This window comes from Vombatus ursinus, unplaced genomic scaffold (assembly GCF_900497805.2).
Source record: "Vombatus ursinus unplaced genomic scaffold, bare-nosed wombat genome assembly UNPS02014789.1, whole genome shotgun sequence".
Lineage (NCBI taxonomy): Eukaryota > Metazoa > Chordata > Mammalia > Diprotodontia > Vombatidae > Vombatus > Vombatus ursinus.
The window spans coordinates 2,445,910-2,458,164 of NW_020954567.1; the positions used below are offsets into that span (position 1 = coordinate 2,445,910).

General features: G+C 43.2%; 1 pseudogene; it reads right to left on the reverse strand.

The window, feature by feature from the left end:
• Window positions 1–8,946: 8,946 nt before the first annotated feature.
• LOC114047710 lies at window positions 8,947–9,365 on the reverse strand (annotated as a pseudogene).
• Between the last annotated feature and the right edge of the window lie 2,890 nt (window positions 9,366–12,255).

Below are 12,255 nucleotides of genomic sequence, written 5' to 3' on the forward strand. Positions count from 1 at the left end.
TTGTGGACTTCATTAACTAAGATCATGCCATGGAAAAGAGATTTGGATTTGGAAGAGGTGGCCTCAAATCCTAGTTCTGCTACTTATTGCCTGATCTGGGCCACACTTCCCTTCAACCAGAAAAGTGGAATGTGAAGGTGGAGGCAGTTAGAATATTCAAAGGATATGTAAAAATGCAGCCTCTGTCTCCAAAGGCATTTCATTGCAATCAAGAAAGAAAATATAGGACTTGTTTGATTCCTGGGTCTGTCATTTTCTACCTGTATGACCTTGGACAAATCTCTTAATTTTTCTAGTTCTTATTTTCCTCACCTGAAAAATGAGGATGTTGGATTACATGACCTCGAAAATTCCTTCAAGCTCTAAATCTTTTTTAAAATTGTAGTTATTTTATTCTGAACTTAAGAAATAAAACAAGCATTTCTTTAACATATTAGAATAGGAAAATGTGTGTGTGTGTGTGTGTACACACATACATACACACATACACATACTTTGCTATTTTTTAAAATTGTATTTATTTTATTCTGAACTTAAGAAATAAAACAAGCATTTTTTAACATATTAGAATAGAAGAAAGATCATTGCACATGGAACCCTAAATCTATTACGCACAACTTGCTATTCCTTTTAAATATATAATAAAGTTATCATGTAACTTTCTTTTTTGATGGCTACCACGAGACATAAATATGTGTGTATATGTGTGTGTACATACCTATATATGTGAGCTTTCACCTTCCTTGAGGACAGGGATCATTTCCATTTTCATTTTTCTATCTCCAGTGCTTAGCGTAGCTCCTAGCTCATAGTGGGTAGAATAATGAAGAGAGTGTTGGACTTGGGAATCAGGCAGACTTAAGTTCCAATTCTGCCTCAGACACTTACTAGGTGTGTGACCTTGGTTTTTGATTTTTTTTTTTTGGTTAGGCAATGGGGTTAAGTGACTTACCCAGGGTCACACAGCTAGCAAGTGTTATGTGTCTCAGGCCAGATTTGAACTCAGGTCCTCCTGACTCCAGGGCCCGTGCTCTATCCACTGTGCCAGCTAGCTGCCCCGGTGTGTGACCTTGGATAGAGTTTTACCTTCTCTCAGTTTCTTCCTAAGTAAAATGGTGATAATAATAGCATCTGCTTCATAGGGCTGCTGCAAGAAGAAAATGAAATAATACATGTCAAGTGTTCTGTAAACCTTAAAGCACTATATGTTAGTAATAATTATGTTGTTATGTGTAAAACCTGGAATTTGGGTTAGATGATCTCAAAGGTTCCCTTCTGCTCTAAATCATATGAGGAAAACAATAGAGGGACCTATTCGGTCAGGCCAGTTACCTATGTATCTGACAGTCTTGGAGCCATTTGAATAAGTAAGAGCAGACATAAAACAACTTTGCCATTAACATTTTGAGAGATGCTAACCCTTTGTGAAATGTTTTGCTAAGAGATTTCAGGTTTCCTGCCTTCCTTCTTTTCTTTCACCTGCTAATTTGTCATTACTTTGTAATAGGCCAAAAAGTTTGTTGAGTGTGATTTGACCTTTATACAGCACTGCAATTTCACCTTGATAAAATCTCTGACATGATGCCGGGGCTCTGAGCAGGCACAGGAAGAGGACATGTCTCAGCTGTGGTTCTGAGTTCTAAGATTTTAGTCTCTTTGAAGGGAAACTTGGTTAGTATCTGGACAGAAGAGAATGTTAAGGCTGTTCAGAATCACAATGGATGAGTATAACCCATGCTAGCTGCTCTAGGACCTCGGTGGAAGCCCTGCGCACAAAAGGAAGGGTTCAATACCATGCTAGCTCTTTGAGGGAAGGTACCCAGAACTTAATAAGCATTTGTTGATTGACATTGGATGATGATACTGATAATGATAATAAATGTGTAAAGGAGTTGCCTGGGGAGCTCCTGCCATAGGAACTTCCTCCCTCATCCTTCCATGTCTTTTTAGGAAGACACCTAATGCTCACAGTGGTTAATTGACTTGGCCAGATTCACAGAACAAGGTAGGATTTGAACCCAGATCTTACTGACTTCAAATACAAAACTCCCTACACATTACACTATAATAGCAGCAACAAAAATAATTTCACTTGATGTTCTTTGACTCTATGTGATATTAATACCTTGAATCTATATGGCTTCTTCCTCTTAAAGAGCTCCAATCACTTTTTACATCTGATTTTAGTTACTCTCACAATATCCTTAGAGGTTTTCAATTACAGTACATGTAGTATTGTGCAGACCGGTAGACCATTGGAGCTGGAATTTGGAGAATCAGTTTGAGTCTTGGCTCTGATTGACACTAACTGGATGTGAACACTATCCTGGATACTATCCTGGCCTCTGATGCTACCTATATAACCTCAGATGAGTCACTTAGCTTCCTTTGGCCTCAGTTTCCTCAACTGTAGAATGAGGAAATGGGATGGTCTATATCACAAATCTATTTCCCTACCAGTCTAAACGTTATATAAGGTCCCTTCCAGCTCTGACATTCTAAGAGATTCTATATTCTGGTCTTCTTAGCCAGGGATCATCCAGGTGCTTGAGATCATGACACGTTGTGAATTCCATTAGTAGAATTAGAGCTGGTGCTTCTCATCTTGATTCAAACTATATCAGAGAAATGATCTTGAGGAAAGAGCTTCCTTAGATGTCAACAGACCCTCTTGGCTCAGATCAGTTTCCTGATGGGCATGTATAAAACTCTCCAAGTAACCCCAAATCTCAACCCTAACAATGTAGCCTCACTGCCTGGGGGGTGGGGGGGGGGCCGCTGGAACCTGGGATGTTTCAGTATCTTAAACCTGTCTATGATGCCTCTGATATGGGCCGTGTGTATACAGGAGGTGGGGTAACTTAAAGGAGATGAATGGGGAGTGAGGAAGGAGAATCACAGACTATCAGAACCTCAGAAGTCTCCTGGTCCAAACCTAAAGAAGAATTCGTTGTGCAATGCCTATGACAAATTATCACCCAGCCTCTATTTGAAGTCTTTCCAAATACGGGGACCCATTACTTCCTGAGATGGCCCATCATGTCTGATCCCTCTTCTGGGTAACAACGCTTCACCTCCAACATATACTAACTGTGTGACTCTGTGAAAGTCACTTAACCTCTGTATGCCTTAATTTTCTCTATTGTAAAACAGGCTGTTGTTGCAGGGATTAAGTGAAATAGCATCTGTAAAATACTTAGCATAGTGCCTGGCACAAACCAAGTACTTAATAAATGTTTATTTCTTTCCTTCCTTCCTTCTCTTTATAGGTGAAACACTTCATCTGATTTTTGTATGACATGGTCTCATGGCTTCTCACCATCCAAGCAGCCTTCCTCTGGATGGTTTCCAGATTGGCAATGTCTTCACTAAAATGTGGTTTCCAGGAAGGAGCACATTTCAGACCTGCTGAGAGTACAGTAGAGCACAGCAGGATTATCCCCTCTCGAGTTCAGAATCCCCACGTCTACAGGCTTGCTCACCTTCATTTGACCACACCCTTCTCTTCTCCTTATTCCTTAACCAAACTTACCAAAAAGACTCCCTTAATTGAGGAAGCACTAGGTGGAAGCAGGACAGTTGGGAGATTCCCGTCTATGGGCTAATTCAGCAGGACAAGCCAACAGCTCAGAACTCACTTAGGGGTAAGCAAACTCTGGTGTGGGGAGCATGTCAGAAGGGCTTGCCACTTACCAGCCATTTGACATATCAGTGTTTTTGAAAACCAAAGCTACCATAACAAACCAAGTCTCAGTCTTCTAAGAATTCCACACCCTTTATTCTTCTTTAATAAGTTGTTTTAGTTAGGGGCCCAACTGGGGAAGCAGCCCCGCTTAGAAACCTTGAGGGAATGTATTTATCACAGTCAGACCCATGTTCCACAGCCAAGTCCTATTTCCATTCAAATGATATCACATTTTCCAGTTTTCCAGACCCTTTCCACTAGAATGGGGTTGAAAAACCTTTTCCAAAGGGAGTACCCAGAACCGCTAGTACAAATAGGCATGTTGAGCATAAGAGCAGCCAGGGTGGAACATGAAAGGTAATTGGATAAGGGAGGCCAATGATGCTAAAATGGTTCCACCAGAGACAGAACAGGAACCTGGTTTACCAGAGGATGCCTTTTTCATGGTGAAAAAGGATTGCTCAGTCCTTGCCCCAGGCACCTTCAATATTCTAGGAGCAAGAATAGTGAATTCCAAGTCTCAATGTCTCAACATACAATAATACTCCAAGATAACTCTAAATACCTTAAGTGATCTTATTCTCTGTCTCTCTGTATATGTGTGTGTGTGTGTATAATGTGTGTATGTGTATATATGTATACACATACACACACATACACATATATGTATGATTACATCTAACAGCTGGGAAATGTACTCCTCTTTAAGAGAGAGCATTATGAGGTTAAGCACAATCCTGAAAAGGCTGGGAATCTCTGGTCTTAAAAGCAAATGCCTGGGGACTAAATTCTAGCATGGACAACCTGGCAGTTGGTTTTAGAACTAAAATGTTCCTGGTACAAAAGTCCACTTAGATCAGGGTGAAATACAGTGAGGTGTATCATTATCCGTGTTAAAGGACAGAGAGGGATCAATGATGCTGTGGCCAGTTGAAGGAGGCTGCAGCTGCACTTTTAAGAAGCAACATGGAATTACCCCAAATGGATTGTGGCCAAGATACCGAGCCACTGCCTCATGCTTCTTGCAAGAGGGTGTCACTTGGCTAGGAAATTGGTTTTATTTATCCTCTGAAAAATGGGGCTTCTGACAGCTGAGCAATCTGGAGACCCAGCTGGGTGGTTTGAATGGGACACCGCCCAGTGAATAGTGCCACTTGGCGAATCATCCTTTTTTCTGGAGGAGTGGCATCCAACTCTTGTCCCGTCTTTGGTTTCCTGCACTGTTGTCTCTGGGTTGAACTGAGTACCACAGTACCTTCATTTAGGCTTAAGATTCAGTCAGTGACCTCATTTCATGAGATGAAAGGCAGAGGCACCACTGGAACTCCCTGGGTCAAAAGGGCCACAAGTGTCAGCACCCAAAGGATCTCTCTCAGAAATTACCCCTGGTATCTGAAGCATTCAGACCTTGCCTTCATAGGGTGGAAGGACAAATCAGTCAAATGGCTGGGTTGTGTAAACACAGCCAAACATCAGAGTCCCCCACCGTGCCTGGGGCTGGGGGTGAGAATGCCTATGGGGCAAGCCAGGCCTACTCATGTTAATTGGCTTTTTTCTTGCTCATTTGTACTGAGTGAAAATCCCTGAGTGATTTCTAGACGATTCCTGGGGAGTGGGAGGGGCGGCTTCTCCTTCTCTGTCTCCCCACCTACCACCCCAGAACCTGGATAATTAGAGAGGGCAAAATTCCAGGGAAATCATTTTCTCTCGCATGTTTGCACCCCTTTCACTGAAACCCCACAATCCCTAACATCAGCACCTTCAGCCCAAAATAGCTCAGGGACCAGAGGGAGAGAAGAAAAAACTGAGAGTCTGGTCACAGGCAAAGAGAAGAAGCAATGCTGCCCTCCCGGGGCCGCCCCTCTCCCCAATACCTTCCGTCCCCCCCCACCCCCGTTCAGAAAAATGGTCTCTAAAAGTCGAAAACGTGAGGTTTGGAGGTAAATCAAACCCTGGACAAAGGGTCAACGAAGAAGGATAAAGCTGCCACTTGTACGTGTCGAAGGCAGTAAAAGGGGCAACTTGTTATATTATTTACAGTCTCCATAAAGACGAGTCCCTGGTTGCTCAGACAAAGCCGGAGCCCGTAACTGGCGGTGGTGTAGCAGACTGCGGTGCCTGGGGAAGGGAACTGGGGGAGCCGGAGGGGGAAGAGAAGTTTGGGCTGGGCTTCCAGGGGGACAGGGTCAGGCCTGGGGGAAGGAATTGGGGGGCTTAGACTACGCTGCCCAGGGGAAGGGGGCTCAGGCCTGGAGGAGGGGGATGAGGGATTTGGACTAGATTGCCTGGAGGCAGGCGGCTCGAGCCCGGGGAATGGGGATCAGGGTGGGCTTCAGGAGTGAGGAGGGGGATCGAGCGGTCCGGGGGGGTGGAGTTCGGGCTCAGGGGAAGGGGGACAGGGTGGGGAGGGGGGACTAGGTCGGAGAACGGGGCTCGAGCTACTGCTGTTGCCAGTGGAGGGGAAGCTCAGGCCCAAGGGTCGGGGCTGGGGGGACTTGGGGAGGGAATTCGAGTAGCAGTGGGGAGGAGGCTGGGGGGGCAAGTAGGGGAGGGCTCCTCGGTGATAGGGGCTATGGCTAGGCTGCCTGGAGAGAGCTCGGGAGGAGGGGGCTCTAAACTGAGGGTTGGGGTCTAGGGGGTACCCGGAGAGAGGAGTCTCGGGCTGGACGGCATCGGGGAAATTCAGACTGGGCTGCGGGGACTGGGGGTGCTGCGGGTCATCGGAGGCTCGAGCTGAGCTCCTGGCAACCTCTTGCCCACCTGGCCCCCTGCCCAGCCCGCCCTCACGCTGCCTGGCGGGGCTTTGGCTGCCAAGCTAGGGAAAGGGTTAACTCTTTTCCTTGGCCTGAGGTGGGAAGAAGTGGGATGCTGGGGGGAGCTCGGGCTAAGGGGAAACCTTGGCTAAGCCTTCAGCTTTCTCTGCATTATGTCCAGGTGGCATGACGTGTGAGCAGACGAAAGATAAAAATCACCGAGGAAATCGCTCTGTCTGAGCCCAGATCACGACGCCTTCCAGTGACCCGGCGACCCAAGCGCTATTCGTCAACTTGTCCTTCCAGCGACTTTTCACCCCATGCTCTGGGACTGCTACTCCAGGGAGGGGGAGTATGGGGGTGGGGTTGGGGAGCCTGGGAGGGAGGAGGAGAAGAGAAGAGGAAGGGGGGAGGAAGCTGGGATGAAATACAGCCCTCTTACTCAAAAAGGCTGGGGACTCAGGTCAGACACTGGTGCAAGAGCCGTTTAACAAACCAAATACTTTTACCAGGCCCCCTCGTTCTCTACCATTCCCCTCCCCCTCCTCTGCTCTCATCTCCCTCGCTTAGGAAACACCAGGCCAAGTAATTGGCCCCAGTTCTCCAAAGCAACAAACCCACAGTCCAACCGTCAGCTCAAGGAGAGACAGGATAGCTTTTTAGCTGCACACAAAGAAAAGCCCATTTTGGAACGTAATTGCCTCATCTTACGATCCAAGAGGCTTCTCCAGGGAGCAGAGGAGTTACAAGCAACATTTCAGAAATATTTTTTTTTTTTTTGGTTTTGGTTTCTAAACTCTCTGGGGCTAGAAGCTTTGTCCACAGGACAAAGGAGGGGAATGTGGAAGAGTGCATATGATCGGAATACAATCTATGTATTTTTACTATCTGATGTAATATAATAATCATAACATTTTTCTTGTGTTTTAAGGTTTGTTTGGAAAAATCACTTTACAAATTGGCATTAGGAACATATGTTGGGGTATTGTATAGGAAAAGACTAACTTTAGGAGCTGGCACACTCATATCTTTCAAAGGGCTGTTATCCCTACCCTCAAAACAAGTAAAAATGTTTGCACACTTTTCTGTAGCCTGTGATGAGGCTTATAGCACATGCTTCCATACATCTTTTGATCTCAAAGCTTTAAAGGAGCTTTGGAAAGGTAATGTGGTCAAAATTAGATGGAGCAGCAGCATGAGGTAGTAGTGAATGCTGGTAACAAAGTTTAGTTCCTGGATCTGCCATCTTTGTTATTGGTACAGCTGTGGGCAAGGAAGGTAACTGCAGCAAGGTACCCTGAGGGGCAGATGAGCCAACTGGGCAGGTCAAGCCTCCTCGGCCAAATGGCTGATCCTCAGATGGGGATGGAGATAGCCCAGGACTCTGAGCCCAGAAATCTAAGGAACAGCAGTCTACCTCTCTCCCTGTCCTCCACACCATTAGCCTTGCTACCAGCTTGGTCCCCACAGCCATCATAGAGGGATATATCCTCAGGAGACAATGGAATGATCAATAATAACTTTACCACAACGATACCACCAAAAACAACTTCTGATTGACTGCCATTGATGCTAGTCCAAGAGCCCCTGGAATACAGCATTTCCCTTCCCCAAAAGTGGCCCCCCTTCTAGACCAGTCCCCACAGCAATCATCTAGGAAAGCAACCCATGTGGAGCTGAAACTTGGCAACTGCTTTTACAGGTGCCATAGTCCCTGACAACAAAAGAAAATTCTGCCCAACAAAGTCTTTGGCACTATCGGATGATTCAACATGAGAAATGGATATGTTTTTATCAGCGTAAATAATATTAAAGAAAGTTCATTATCATCTGCTTGACTTCTCTCTAAGGACAATAGAGTCTTTCCATTTGATTTGCAGCTAAAACCTCATTTTTGTTTGAATGGGAGCTCCTTGAGAATAGGGACTGGTGTCTACTTGTATCCCCAAAGCTTAGTTTGGTACTTTGCTTCATAATAGGGACAATGATATGTGTACTATCCACCTCAAAGGGTCACTGAGTGCAAAAGTGTTTTGTAAAGTATTATTAAGGACAACAATCCCAAAAAGATATGTCCAAATGAAATGTCCAAGAAGGAGGATATGCAGGATGTCGAGTGACCTTGGAACGTTGTAAGTGGGTTGTTGACTTACTGGTATCGGGAAACTGGTTGAGGCATGGGGGTCAGGGAGCAGGAGTTTTTCCATGATGTTATTTATACATATCTTTGGGGATTTGTATAGTCACATTTTAGATAAAAAAAAAAAGCTTTAATATTACTATTGTCTGTTTTAGAAGGTAAAGTCATGGAGAGCAAGGATCCTTTCTCATCCTTGCCTTGTATAGGGCCCAGCACAAGTCCATCCATATGTATTAAAATAAAAACTAATTTTACAGGAGCTCAGGGGAATGACCTACATGATATCTTCTTTTTTTAAGTTTTTACATAGTTTATTTATTCTCTGATGAAAAATTGTCTTCCCGGATAAATATCATCCATAGTGCCTTTTATTCCTTCTTTTTGCCAGCACCAACATTTGCTTTTGCAGGACCCCTGACTTTCTTCGTTCTGTTCTTGTGTTCCTTTTGCTGTTTTCTTGGTGTCTTTTTCTTCTCATACAGGCCATGCCTTGCAAGTCTGTGCTTTGGTTCATTTTTCTTTGCATTGTCAAGGGAATCATAAATCATGCCAAAGCCTGTTTTTTTGCCACCACCAAAATGGATTCTGAATCCAAAGACAAAAGTGACTTCCAGAGTTGTCTTGCACATCTTGGTCAGTTTTTCTTGAATTTCAGTCTTGGGCGCTGTGGCTTTTCCAGGTTGAAGGACATCTATAACCATCTGTTTACGCTGAAGAAGTCGGTTTGTCATGAACTTCCTGGTTCTGATGGTTACAGTGTCATTCATGGCGGCGGCTGGCTCCTCGAGCAGCAGGAGAGGGAAAGGATGATATTTTCTGAGTGGCAGTGGATCTTATCAAGGAGATTAGTGTTCTGGGACTTGAAGCAATTATCACATGTCATCTACAAATCAGAGCATCTAGAAGACTTCACCTTTTACAGGGACTCCATTTTCCATTTTGACTCTGCATTGGACATCTTCCATGGTGATGTCAAACACCATTGTTGAGCATATGTCCACATATACCTGCTTTATTCTTCTTGATATTTATGATCAGGGATCATTAAACAAAGTTATCTGAATTTATCTATCAAGGAATCCTATATGATCTTAAAACAGTCACAGAAAACCTCTTGTTGGAGAAGAGACTTTCTTTAAGGCTCTATTTTGCACCACTGAGTCACTTTCTCTTTTTCTTTCTTTTTCTTTCTTCCTTCCTTCCTTTCTTTCTTACTTGCTTTCTTTCTTTCTCTCTTTCTTTCTTTTCTTTCCTTCCTTCCTTTTCTCCAACTCCTCCTCCTCCTTCTCCTCCTCCTCCTTCTTTTCCTCCTTCTTCTTGTAGCTGGAAAACAAGAAAGCTAGCAGGCTTTTTTGTAGAGCTCCAAAAGGTTCTATACATTTCAGTCAATTACCCATAGATTATATCACTCCAGAAGGCTTCTTGATTATTTAGTCACTACAAGTGTTTGAAAATTAAATGGTGAAGGGTTAATTTAAGAGCTTCCAAGGCAGTTTTTTTTTTTTTTTAACTTTTACTGACAAAGAAAAGTGAAAACTCAGGTGAAGGAATTGAGAGGATGTAATCCAGGAGTTCTTAACCTGGGGTATATGAATTTGTTTTTGTAAAAAAAAATATATTTAGATAACTACATTTCAACATAATTAATTTCCTTTGTCATCATATGTATTTAAAAACATTGTTCTGAAAAGGGATCCCTATGCTGCACCAGGCTGCCAAAAGAGTCCATGAACGCACAAAAAATGTTGAGATCTAATGTCTATTCCAATCTGTAGGTACAAAGCCACCTAGGAAATATTAGTTTTGATCCCTTAGGACCCCAGATCGATGATAGACATTCCTAACCTGAATTAGGAATGATGAATTATAAATTTAAAAGTCTGCCTCAGTATTCTTAGTAGCCAGCAAGACTCAAGCCCAGGTGTCACCTCTTATGGGAATTCTTTCCTCTTCCCTTTAGTTGTCAGTACTCCCTTACTCCTCAAATTATGTTGCATTTGCTGATCTATTAATAGTTAAATATGTTGTATACCAGAGAAGTAGGTAAGAAGCTCAAAAGGAGGGGTTATTTTGTGTTTCTATCTCCAGGATCTAGTATAGTTGCCTGGCACATAGGAGCCACTTAATAAATTCTCATTGAATTGAGAATTTATTCAGTTCTCTGGGTTCTCATTCTCCAAAATTTGTTAAGGAAAGATGATTAGGAACACTATACATAATGACCACAAAAACATAAATGAAAACAAAACCATCTCCAAACAACTGAAAATGAATGTTGCAAATTTCTGAAAAACAAGTGTGTCACTAGAAGAGATATGAGAAGACTCCTTCACTTACTCTTTTGCTGTGGCGGTGTGGAACATTGCAAGTGTTTTCATATATCTTTTGTTATGTAGGATGACTTTCTGAAAGAAGGGAGGGGGAAGGCTATGGGAGAAATGTAGGTGATGTAAAAACCAAAGATATGAACAAATTTTTTTTTAAAAGAAAGTGTGGTTAGGAAATCATCTTTCTTATGTATTATGACCTTTTCAAAGTAGACCTTGGAACTGTTTACTGAGAGAGAAATCAACTGGGGCTCATTCCTTCACCTAAGACTTCAATTATCTTGAGGCTAAAAATTGAGAAACAATTGCCCTAGAAGCACTTTACCAAAGTGGATCCCCAAGCAATTCTAGTGGCTAAATTAACAAGTCAAATTGTGTTTTACTCCTTCTGAGCTAATTAGCTACTGTAAGAGGTGTTTTAAAATGTCTGTAGTTCTTGAGCATTGGAAAACACTCGGTAGCCTCAGATGGGAGTAAGAAAGAGGTTTTAACCACAGCAATCAAACTCAGAAATTCTTTTTCTGGTAACATGGTATGGTGGATGCTACTCAAGACTAGATATCAGGAGACCTTGGTGAATTTCCAACTCTTCCAACTGGTCTCACTAAGAATGTGACTTTGGGCAACTCACTTTCCTTGTTTGTCTCTCAACAATCCTCTAGATTAAAACAGGAGGTGATTTTTAGGTCTCTATCGGCTTTATCAGCTGTCACTCTAACCAGGACTCTTCCGACAAAGGCATGATATAATTTACCATGGAGCGTTTGCCAGAAAATCAGAAAGGCCACTTGGGATTTCTTGGGTCAGGGCTAAATTCATCTGCTCTTGTCTCTTGTATGGACTATGCTCATGCTTCCCCTTTTCTTCCCCCCCCCCCCACCCCCAATATCCTAAGAATGGAAATTTGCTGAGGTAGCCTATCTGGCAGGCTCAGCTAAAGTCCTTTGCTTAGACTACCTAGGGTGCCCCTGCGCTTTCAAAAGTTCCTGGAAGAGATACTATTCCCAAAATCCTGTGTGGCTTGTAATCTCGACTAATCCCATTAAACCCACAATTTCTCTCCTGCTGCTCTAATGCTCATCAGCCTTCTTTGTTCTCATAATAGAGTCAGCCTCAGGTCATTCAAAGCCCACTTCTCACTAGTTAGAGTTGATTTGGCTCCTAGGAACAGTGCTAAAACCTTCTTTGTTCCCCTAAACTAATGCAAACTCTTGCCCTCCCAATCTGATAACAGGCCAATCTGTATCTTGTCACTCTCTATTCTCCCACTCTCAATCAAGTGGCTTCTTCCCAACCAAGTAATAATATTAATTACAGTCTTTAATTTATAGGAGGCTCCTGCCTGAAGGT